The following is an 11327-nucleotide window of genomic DNA, read 5'->3' as shown; positions in this document are numbered from 1 at the left end:
AATAAAAACCGCAGAGGTGATCAAATACCACCAAAAGAAAGCTCTATTTGTGGGGAAAAAATGATAAAAATTTCATTTGGGTACAGTGTAGCACGACCGCGCAATTGTCATTCAAAGTGCGACAGCGCTGAAAGCTCAAAATTGGTCTGGGCAGGAAGGTGTTTAAGTGCCCCCTGGTATTGAAGTGGTTAATATCGGCAGCGACTGAGCATTTTTTTTTACATGTGACCAAACGCGCTTGGCAACCAAAAAAATGGTAATTGGGCTTGTAAGGCGCGACAGCGAGCCCATTCAAGTTGATGGGCTGTCGCTCCACAAAGGTGCCAAAAAACGCGCTAAAGTGCGCAACACAAAACGAGAAGCGGGTGAGAATGGAGCCTTCGTTTTCTAAGCTAGAAGCTGATTGGTTGCTACGGGCAACGTCACCATTTGGGGCAGAACTTGTCTGAGACTCCCCCCCCCCCCCCCCTGTAAGTCAGGGAAGGGGAAGGAGTATTATAATTGTGAACACCCGTTTAGATTTTTTATTATCCGATCGATGTGTGATTTGATCATATTGATCGAATCTGCAAATAATCTATTGGCTATAACTTCCTTTCTGATCAGTTTAGACTTGACTTCGACAGGATTCGATCAAACTGATTTGATCAGCCAGGGCGGATTATTATTGATCATTGAGCATTAATCAATTCAATCCGATCACTTAGATTATGAGGAAACAGATGCAATCGATTATTTTACGATTGTAAGTTCTGAACATATCATAACTATTGATCTAAATCCACCGCCCCATGTGTCTTTGTGGAATGAGGCATGACTGTGCTGCTATAGTAACCAGTAACAATGGCTGCTGCTGGCGAGGGCGGGGCCTGAAGGGGCGGGGATTTTACTGCTAGACTTGTCTGTTTACACTTCCAGCAGTTTCTACGGCAACCGGCGACGCTTTCTGAGATTTCCTGCAGTGACAAAGTCTGTAGAGACCTGAAGAGAGAGAAAGAAGAGCGAGCGAGAGGTGACCCAAGGGAGACTTTATCCCCTACACTGTCCTCTATACTGCCTGCTCTGTCATCTCTGTCCTCTATACTGTCTGCTCTGTCATCTCTGTCCTCTATACTGTCTGCTCTGTCATCTCTGTCCTCCATGCTGCCTGCTCTGTCATCTCTGTCCTCTATACTGCCTGCTCTGTCATCTCTGTCCTCTATACTGTCTGCTCTGTCATCTCTGTCCTCTATACTGTCTGCTCTGTCATCTCTGTCCTCCATGCTGCCTGCTCTGTCATCTCTGTCCTCTATACTGTCTGCTCTGTCATCTCTGTCCTCCATACTGCCTGCTCTGTCATCTCTGTCCTCCATACTGCCTGCTCTGTCATCTCCGTCCTCCATACTGCCTGCTCTGTCATCTCTGTCCTCCATACTGCCTATTCTGTCATCTCTGTCCTCCATACTGCCTGTTCTGTCATGTCTGTCCTCTATACTGCCTGCTCTGTCATCTCTGTCCTCCATACTGCCTATTCTGTCATCTCTGTCCTCCATACTGCCTGTTCTGTCATCTCTGTCCTCCATACTGCCTGCTCTGTCATCTCTGTCCTCCATACTGCCTGCTCTGTTATCTCTGCCCTCCATACTGCCTGCTCTGTCATCTCTGTCCTCCATACTGCCTGCTCTGTCATCTCTGTCCTCCATACTGCCTACTCTGTCATTTCTGTCCTCCATACTGCCTGATCTGTCATCTCTGTCCTCCATACTGCCTGCTCTGTCATCTCTGTCCTCCATACTGCCTGCTCTGTCATCTCTGTCCTCCATACTGCCTGCTCTGCCATCTCTGTCCTCCATACTGCCTGCTCTGTTATCTCTGTCCTCCATACTGCCTGATCTGTCATCTCTGTCCTCTATACTGCCTGCTCTGTCCTCCATACTGCCTGCTCTGTCATCTATGTCCTCCATACTGCCTGCTCTGTCATCTCTGTCCTCCATACTGCCTGCTCTGTCGTCTCTGTCCTCCATACTGCCTGATCTGTCATCTCTGTCCTCCATACTGCCTGCTCTGTCATCTCTGTCCTCCATACTGCCTGCTCTGTCATCTCTGTCCTCCATACTGCCTGATCTGTCAGCTCTGTCCTCCATACTGCCTGATCTGTCATCTCTGTCCTCCATACTGCCTGCTCTGTCATCTCTGTCCTCCATACTGCCTGCTCTGTCATCTCCGTCCTCCATACTGCCTGCTCTGTCATCTCCGTCCTCCATACTGTCTGCTCTGTCATCTCCGTCCTCCATACTGCCTATTCTGTCATCTCTGTCCTCCATACTGCCTGTTCTGTCATGTCTGTCCTCTATACTGCCTGCTCTGTCATCTCTGTCCTCCATACTGCCTATTCTGTCATCTCTGTCCTCCATACTGCCTGTTCTGTCATCTCTGTCCTCCATACTGCCTGCTCTGTCATCTCTGTCCTCCATACTGCCTGCTCTGTTATCTCTGCCCTCTATACTGCCTGATCTGTCATCTCTGTCCTCTATACTGCCTGCTCTGTCATATATGTCCTCCATACTGCCTGCTCTGTCATCTCTGTCCTCCATACTGCCTGCTCTGTCATCTCTGTCCTCCATACTGCCTGATCTGTCATCTCTGTCCTCCATACTGCCTGCTCTGTCATCTCTGTCCTCCATACTGCCTGCTCTGTCATCTCTGTCCTCCATACTGCCTGATCTGTCATCTCTGTCCTCCATACTGCCTGCTCTGTCATCTCTGTCCTCCATACTGCCTGATCTGTCATCTCTGTCCTCCATACTGCCTGATCTGTCATCTCTGTCCTCCATACTGCCTGCTCTGTCATCTCTGTCCTCCATACTGCCTGCTCTGCCATCTCTGTCCTCCATACTGCCTGCTCTGTTATCTCTGCCCTCCATACTGCCTGATCTGTCATCTCTGTCCTCTATACTGCCTGCTCTGTCCTCCATACTGCCTGCTCTGTCATCTATGTCCTCCATACTGCCTGCTCTGTCATCTCTGTCCTCCATACTGCCTGCTCTGTCATCTCTGTCCTCCATACTGCCTGATCTGTCAGCTCTGTCCTCCATACTGCCTGCTCTGTCATCTCTGTCCTCCATACTGCCTGCTCTGTCATCTCTGTCCTCCATACTGCCTGCTCTGTCATCTCTGTCCTCCATACTGCCTGCTCTGTCATCTCTGCCCTCTATACTGCCTATTCTGTCATCTCTGTCCTCCATACTGCCTGCTCTGTCATCTCTGTCCTCCATACTGCCTGCTCTGTCATCTCTGTCCTCCATACTGCCTGCTCTGTCATCTCTGTCCTCCATACTGCCTGCTCTGTCATCTCTGTCCTCCATACTGCCTGATCTGTCATCTCTGTCCTCCATACTGCCTGCTCTGTCATCTCTGTCCTCCATACTGCCTGATCTGTCATCTCTGTCCTCCATACTGCCTGCTCTGTCATCTCTGTCCTCCATACTGCCTGCTCTGTCATCTCTGTCCTCCATACTGCCTGCTCTGTCATCTCTGTCCTCCATACTGCCTGATCTGTCATCTCTGTCCTCCATACTGCCTGCTCTGTTATCTCTGCCCTCCATACTGCCTGATCTGTCATCTCTGTCCTCTATACTGCCTGCTCTGTCCTCCATACTGCCTGCTCTGTCATCTATGTCCTCCATACTGCCTGCTCTGTCATCTCTGTCCTCCATACTGCCTGCTCTGTCATCTCTGTCCTCCATACTGCCTGATCTGTCAGCTCTGTCCTCCATACTGCCTGCTCTGTCATCTCTGTCCTCCATACTGCCTGCTCTGTCATCTCTGTCCTCCATACTGCCTGCTCTGTCATCTCTGTCCTCCATACTGCCTGCTCTGTCATCTCTGTCCTCCATACTGCCTGATCTGTCAGCTCTGTCCTCCATACTGCCTGATCTGTCATCTCTGTCCTCCATACTGCCTGCTCTGTCATCTCTGTCCTCCATACTGCCTGCTCTGTCATCTCCGTCCTCCATACTGCCTGCTCTGTCATCTCCGTCCTCCATACTGTCTGCTCTGTCATCTCCGTCCTCCATACTGCCTATTCTGTCATCTCTGTCCTCCATACTGCCTGTTCTGTCATGTCTGTCCTCTATACTGCCTGCTCTGTCATCTCTGTCCTCCATACTGCCTATTCTGTCATCTCTGTCCTCCATACTGCCTGCTCTGTCATCTCTGTCCTCCATACTGCCTGCTCTGTCATCTCTGTCCTCCATACTGCCTACTCTGTCATCTCTGTCCTCCATACTGCCTGATCTGTCATCTCTGTCCTCCATACTGCCTGCTCTGTCATCTCTGTCCTCCATACTGCCTGCTCTGTCATCTCTGTCCTCCATACTGCCTGCTCTGCCATCTCTGTCCTCCATACTGCCTGCTCTGTTATCTCTGCCCTCCATACTGCCTGATCTGTCATCTCTGTCCTCTATACTGCCTGCTCTGTCCTCCATACTGCCTGCTCTGTCATCTATGTCCTCCATACTGCCTGCTCTGTCATCTCTGTCCTCCATACTGCCTGCTCTGTCATCTCTGTCCTCCATACTGCCTGATCTGTCAGCTCTGTCCTCCATACTGCCTGCTCTGTCATCTCTGTCCTCCATACTGCCTGCTCTGTCATCTCTGTCCTCCATACTGCCTGCTCTGTCATCTCTGTCCTCCATACTGCCTGCTCTGTCATCTCTGTCCTCCATACTGCCTGCTCTGTCATCTCTGCCCTCTATACTGCCTGCTCTGTCATCTCTGTCCTCCATACTGCCTGCTCTGTCATCTCTGTCCTCCATACTGCCTGCTCTGTCATCTCTGTCCTCCATACTGCCTGCTCTGTCATCTCTGTCCTCCATACTGCCTGCTCTGTCATCTCTGTCCTCCATACTGCCTGATCTGTCATCTCTGTCCTCCATACTGCCTGCTCTGTCATCTCTGTCCTCCATACTGCCTGCTCTGTCATCTCTGTCCTCCATACTGCCTGATCTGTCATCTCTGTCCTCCATACTGCCTGCTCTGTCATCTCTGTCCTCCATACTGCCTGATCTGTCATCTCTGTCCTCCATACTGCCTGATCTGTCATCTCTGTCCTCCATACTGCCTGCTCTGTCATCTCTGTCCTCCATACTGCCTGCTCTGCCATCTCTGTCCTCCATACTGCCTGCTCTGTTATCTCTGCCCTCCATACTGCCTGATCTGTCATCTCTGTCCTCTATACTGCCTGCTCTGTCCTCCATACTGCCTGCTCTGTCATCTATGTCCTCCATACTGCCTGCTCTGTCATCTCTCTCCTCCATACTGCCTGCTCTGTCATCTCTGTCCTCCATACTGCCTGATCTGTCAGCTCTCTCCTCCATACTGCCTGCTCTGTCATCTCTGTCCTCCATACTGCCTGCTCTGTCATCTCTGTCCTCCATACTGCCTGCTCTGTCATCTCTGCCCTCTATACTGCCTATTCTGTCATCTCTGTCCTCCATACTGCCTGCTCTGTCATCTCTGTCCTCCATACTGCCTGCTCTGTCATCTCTGTCCTCCATACTGCCTGCTCTGTCATCTCTGTCCTCCATACTGCCTGCTCTGTCATCTCTGTCCTCCATACTGCCTGCTCTGTCATCTCTGTCCTCCATACTGCCTGATCTGTCATCTCTGTCCTCCATACTGCCTGCTCTGTCATCTCTGTCCTCCATACTGCCTGATCTGTCATCTCTGTCCTCCATACTGCCTGCTCTGTCATCTCTGTCCTCCATACTGCCTGCTCTGTCATCTCTGTCCTCCATACTGCCTGATCTGTCATCTCTGTCCTCCATACTGCCTGATCTGTCATCTCTGTCCTCCATACTGCCTGCTCTGTCATCTCTGTCCTCCATACTGCCTGCTCTGTCATCTCTGTCCTCTATACTGCCTGCTCTGTCATCTCTGTCCTCCATACTGCCTGCTCTGTCATCTCTGTCCTCCATACTGCCTGCTCTGTCATCTCTGTCCTCCATACTGCCTGCTCTGTCATCTCTGTCCTCCATACTGCCTGCTCTGTCATCTCTGCCCTCCATACTGCCTGCTCTGTCATCTCTGTCCTCCATACTGCCTGCTCTGTCATCTCTGCCCTCCATACTGCCTGCTCTGTCATCTCTGTCCTCCATACTGCCTGCTCTGTCATCTCTGCCCTCCATACTGCCTGCTCTGTCATCTCTGTCCTCCATACTGCCTGCTCTGTCATCTCTGTCCTCCATACTGCCTGCTCTGTCATCTCTGTCCTCCATACTGCCTGCTCTGTCATCTCTGTCCTCCATACTGCCTGCTCTGTCATCTCTGTCCTCCATACTGCCTGATCTGTCATCTCTGTCCTCCATACTGCCTGCTCTGTCATCTCTGTCCTCCATACTGCCTGCTCTGTCATCTCTGTCCTCCATACTGCCTGATCTGTCATCTCTGTCCTCCATACTGCCTGATCTGTCATCTCTGTCCTCCATACTGCCTGATCTGTCATCTCTGTCCTCCATACTGCCTGCTCTGTCATCTCTGTCCTCCATACTGCCTGCTCTGTCATCTCTGTCCTCCATACTGCCTGATCTGTCATCTCTGTCCTCCATACTGCCTGCTCTGTCATCTCTGTCCTCCATACTGCCTGATCTGTCATCTCTGTCCTCCATACTGCCTGCTCTGTCATCTCTGCCCTCCATACTGCCTGATCTGTCATCTCTGTCCTCCATACTGCCTGCTCTGTCATCTCTGCCCTCCATACTGCCTGATCTGTCATCTCTGTCCTCCATACTGCCTGCTCTGTCATCTCTGTCCTCCATACTGCCTGCTCTGTCATCTCTGTCCTCCATACTGCCTGCTCTGTCATCTCTGTCCTCCATACTGCCTGCTCTGTCATCTCTGTCCTCCATACTGCCTGCTCTGTCATCTCTGTCCTCCATACTGCCTGCTCTGTCATCTCTGCCCTCCATACTGCCTGCTCTGTCATCTCTGTCCTCCATACTGCCTGCTCTGTCATCTCTGTCCTCCATACTGCCTGATCTGTCATCTCTGTCCTCCATACTGCCTGCTCTGTCATCTCTGTCCTCCATACTGCCTGATCTGTCATCTCTGTCCTCCATACTGCCTGCTCTGTCATCTCTGCCCTCCATACTGCCTGATCTGTCATCTCTGTCCTCCATACTGCCTGCTCTGTCATCTCTGCCCTCCATACTGCCTGATCTGTCATCTCTGTCCTCCATACTGCCTGCTCTGTCATCTCTGTCCTCTATACTGCCTGCTCTGTCATCTCTGTCCTCCATACTGCCTGCTCTGTCATCTCTGTCCTCCATACTGCCTGCTCTGTCATCTCTGTCCTCCATACTGCCTGCTCTGTCATCTCTGTCCTCCATACTGCCTGCTCTGTCATCTCTGTCCTCCATACTGCCTGCTCTGTCATCTCTGCCCTCCATACTGCCTGCTCTGTCATCTCTGTCCTCCATACTGCCTGCTCTGTCATCACTGCCCTCCATACTGCCTGCTCTGTCATCTCTGTCCTCCATACTGCCTGCTCTGTCATCTCTGTCCTCCATACTGCCTGCTCTGTCATCTCTGTCCTCCATACTGCCTGCTCTGTCATCTCTGTCCTCCATACTGCCTGATCTGTCATCTCTGTCCTCCATACTGCCTGCTCTGTCATCTCTGTCCTCCATACTGCCTGCTCTGTCATCTCTGTCCTCCATACTGCCTGATCTGTCATCTCTGTCCTCCATACTGCCTGCTCTGTCATCTCTGTCCTCCATACTGCCTGATCTGTCATCTCTGTCCTCCATACTGCCTGCTCTGTCATCTCTGCCCTCCATACTGCCTGATCTGTCATCTCTGTCCTCCATACTGCCTGCTCTGTCATCTCTGCCCTCCATACTGCCTGATCTGTCATCTCTGTCCTCCATACTGCCTGCTCTGTCATCTCTGTCCTCTATACTGCCTGCTCTGTCATCTCTGTCCTCCATACTGCCTGCTCTGTCATCTCTGTCCTCCATACTGCCTGCTCTGTCATCTCTGTCCTCCATACTGCCTGCTCTGTCATCTCTGTCCTCCATACTGCCTGCTCTGTCATCTCTGTCCTCCATACTGCCTGCTCTGTCATCTCTGTCCTCCATACTGCCTGCTCTGTCATCTCTGCCCTCCATACTGCCTGCTCTGTCATCTCTGTCCTCCATACTGCCTGCTCTGTCATCTCTGTCCTCCATACTGCCTGCTCTGTCATCTCTGTCCTCCATACTGCCTGCTCTGTCATCTCTGTCCTCCATACTGCCTGCTCTGTCATCTCTGTCCTCCATACTGCCTGCTCTGTCATCTCTGTCCTCCATACTGCCTGCTCTGTCATCTCTGTCCTCCATACTGCCTGCTCTGTCATCTCTGTCCTCCATACTGCCTGCTCTGTCATCTCTGTCCTCCATACTGCCTGTTCTGTCATCTCTGTCCTCCATACTGCCTGATCTGTCATCTCTGTCCTCCATACTGCCTGATCTGTCATCTCTGTCCTCCATACTGCCTGCTCTGTCATCTCTGTCCTCCATACTGCCTGATCTGTCATCTCTGTCCTCCATACTGCCTGATCTGTCATCTCTGTCCTCCATACTGCCTGCTCTGTCATCTCTGTCCTCCATACTGCCTGCTCTGTCATCTCTGTCCTCCATACTGCCTGCTCTGTCATCTCTGCCCTCCATACTGCCTGCTCTGTCATCTCTGTCCTCCATACTGCCTGCTCTGTCATCTCTGTCCTCCATACTGCCTGATCTGTCATCTCTGTCCTCCATACTGCCTGCTCTGTCATCTCTGTCCTCCATACTGCCTGATCTGTCATCTCTGTCCTCCATACTGCCTGCTCTGTCATCTCTGCCCTCCATACTGCCTGCTCTGTCATCTCTGTCCTCCATACTGCCTGCTCTGTCATCTCTGTCCTCCATACTGCCTGATCTGTCATCTCTGTCCTCCATACTGCCTGCTCTGTCATCTCTGTCCTCTATACTGCCTGCTCTGTCATCTCTGTCCTCCATACTGCCTGCTCTGTCATCTCTGTCCTCCATACTGCCTGCTCTGTCATCTCTGTCCTCCATACTGCCTGCTCTGTCATCTCTGTCCTCCATACTGCCTGCTCTGTCATCTCTGTCCTCCATACTGCCTGCTCTGTCATCTCTGTCCCTCCATACTGCCTGCTCTGTCATCTCTGTCCTCCATACTGCCTGCTCTGTCATCTCTGTCCTCCATACTGCCTGTTCTGTCATCTCTGTCCTCCATACTGCCGCTTCTGTCATCTCTGTCCTCCATACTGCCTGCTCTGTCATCTCTGTCCTCCATACTGCCTGCTCTGTCATCTCTGTCCTCCATACTGCCTGCTCTGTCATCTCTGTCCTCCATACTGCCTGCTCTGTCATCTCTGCCCTCCATACTGCCTGCTCTGTCATCTCTGTCCTCCATACTGCCTGCTCTGTCATCTCTGTCCTCCATACTGCCTGCTCTGTCATCTCTGTCCTCCATACTGCCTGCTCTGTCATCTCTGTCCTCCATACTGCCTGCTCTGTCATCTCTGTCCTCCATACTGCCTGCTCTGTCATCTCTGTCCTCCATACTGCCTGCTCTGTCATCTCTGTCCTCCATACTGCCTGCTCTGTCATCTCTGTCCTCCATACTGCCTGCTCTGTCATCTCTGTCCTCCATACTGCCTGCTCTGTCATCTCTGTCCTCCATACTGCCTGCTCTGTCATCTCTGTCCTCCATACTGCCTGCTCTGTCATCTCTGTCCTCCATACTGCCTGCTCTGTCATCTCTGTCCTCCATACTGCCTGCTCTGTCATCTCTGTCCTCCATACTGCCTGATCTGTCATCTCTGTCCTCCATACTGCCTGCTCTGTCATCTCTGTCCTCCATACTGCCTGCTCTGTCATCTCTGTCCTCCATACTGCCTGCTCTGTCATCTCTGTCCTCCATACTGCCTGCTCTGTCATCTCTGTCCTCCATACTGCCTGCTCTGTCATCTCTGTCCTCCATACTGCCTGCTCTGTCATCTCTGTCCTCCATACTGCCTGCTCTGTCATCTCTGTCCTCCATACTGCCTGCTCTGTCATCTCTGTCCTCCATACTGCCTGCTCTGTCATCTCTGTCCTCCATACTGCCTGATCTGTCATCTCTGTCCTCCATACTGCCTGCTCTGTCATCTCTGTCCTCCATACTGCCTGCTCTGTCATCTCTGTCCTCCATACTGCCTGCTCTGTCATCTCTGTCCTCCATACTGCCTGCTCTGTCATCTCTGTCCTCCATACTGCCTGCTCTGTCATCTCTGTCCTCCATACTGCCTGCTCTGTCATCTCTGTCCTCCATACTGCCTGCTCTGTCATCTCTGTCCTCCATACTGCCTGCTCTGTCATCTCTGTCCTCCATACTGCCTGCTCTGTCATCTCTGTCCTCCATACTGCCTGCTCTGTCATCTCTGTCCTCCATACTGCCTGCTCTGTCATCTCTGTCCTCCATACTGCCTGCTCTGTCATCTCTGTCCTCCATACTGCCTGCTCTGTCATCTCTGTCCTCCATACTGCCTGCTCTGTCATCTCTGTCCTCCATACTGCCTGCTCTGTCATCTCTGTCCTCCATACTGCCTGCTCTGTCATCTCTGTCCTCCATACTGCCTGCTCTGTCATCTCTGTCCTCCATACTGCCTGCTCTGTCATCTCTGTCCTCCATACTGCCTGCTCTGTCATCTCTGTCCTCCATACTGCCTGCTCTGTCATCTCTGTCCTCCATACTGCCTGATCTGTCATCTCTGTCCTCCATACTGCCTGATCTGTCATCTCTGTCCTCCATACTGCCTGCTCTGTCATCTCTGTCCTCCATACTGCCTGCTCTGTCATCTCTGTCCTCCATACTGCCTGCTCTGTCATCTCTGTCCTCCATACTGCCTGCTCTGTCATCTCTGTCCTCCATACTGCCTGCTCTGTCATCTCTGTCCTCCATACTGCCTGCTCTGTCATCTCTGTCCTCCATACTGCCTGCTCTGTCATCACTGCCCTCCATACTGCCTGATCTGTCATCTCTGTCCTCCATACTGCCTGCTCTGTCATCTCTGCCCTCCATACTGCCTGATCTGTCATCTCTGTCCTCCATACTGCCTGCTCTGTCATCTCTGTCCTCTATACTGCCTGCTCTGTCATCTCTGTCCTCCATACTGCCTGCTCTGTCATCTCTGTCCTCCATACTGCCTGCTCTGTCATCTCTGTCCTCCATACTGCCTGCTCTGTCATCTCTGTCCTCCATACTGCCTGCTCTGTCATCTCTGTCCTCCATACTGCCTGCTCTGTCATCTCTGTCCTCCA

The 11327-nt window shown here is 51.8% G+C and overlaps 1 protein-coding gene across 1 annotated transcript in view; it reads left to right on the top strand.

Moving 5' to 3' along the window:
• The first annotated feature begins 890 nt into the window (after positions 1 to 890).
• Positions 891 to 11327, top strand: part of LRRC23 (leucine rich repeat containing 23) — a 39365-nt gene continuing 28928 nt past the window's right edge. The window contains exon 1 of the mRNA XM_077467137.1: positions 891 to 1012. The gene's annotated coding sequence lies outside the window, so the exon portion shown is untranslated. The remainder of the gene's footprint in view (positions 1013 to 11327) is intronic.

This window comes from Lithobates pipiens, unplaced genomic scaffold (assembly GCF_037356315.1).
Source record: "Lithobates pipiens isolate NorthernLeopardFrog02 unplaced genomic scaffold, aLitPip1_a1.2 Scaffold_47, whole genome shotgun sequence".
Taxonomy (NCBI): Eukaryota; Metazoa; Chordata; class Amphibia; order Anura; family Ranidae; genus Lithobates; species Lithobates pipiens.
The sequence above is the reverse complement of the archived record's forward strand: the minus strand, read 5'-3'. Positions and strand labels throughout refer to the sequence as shown.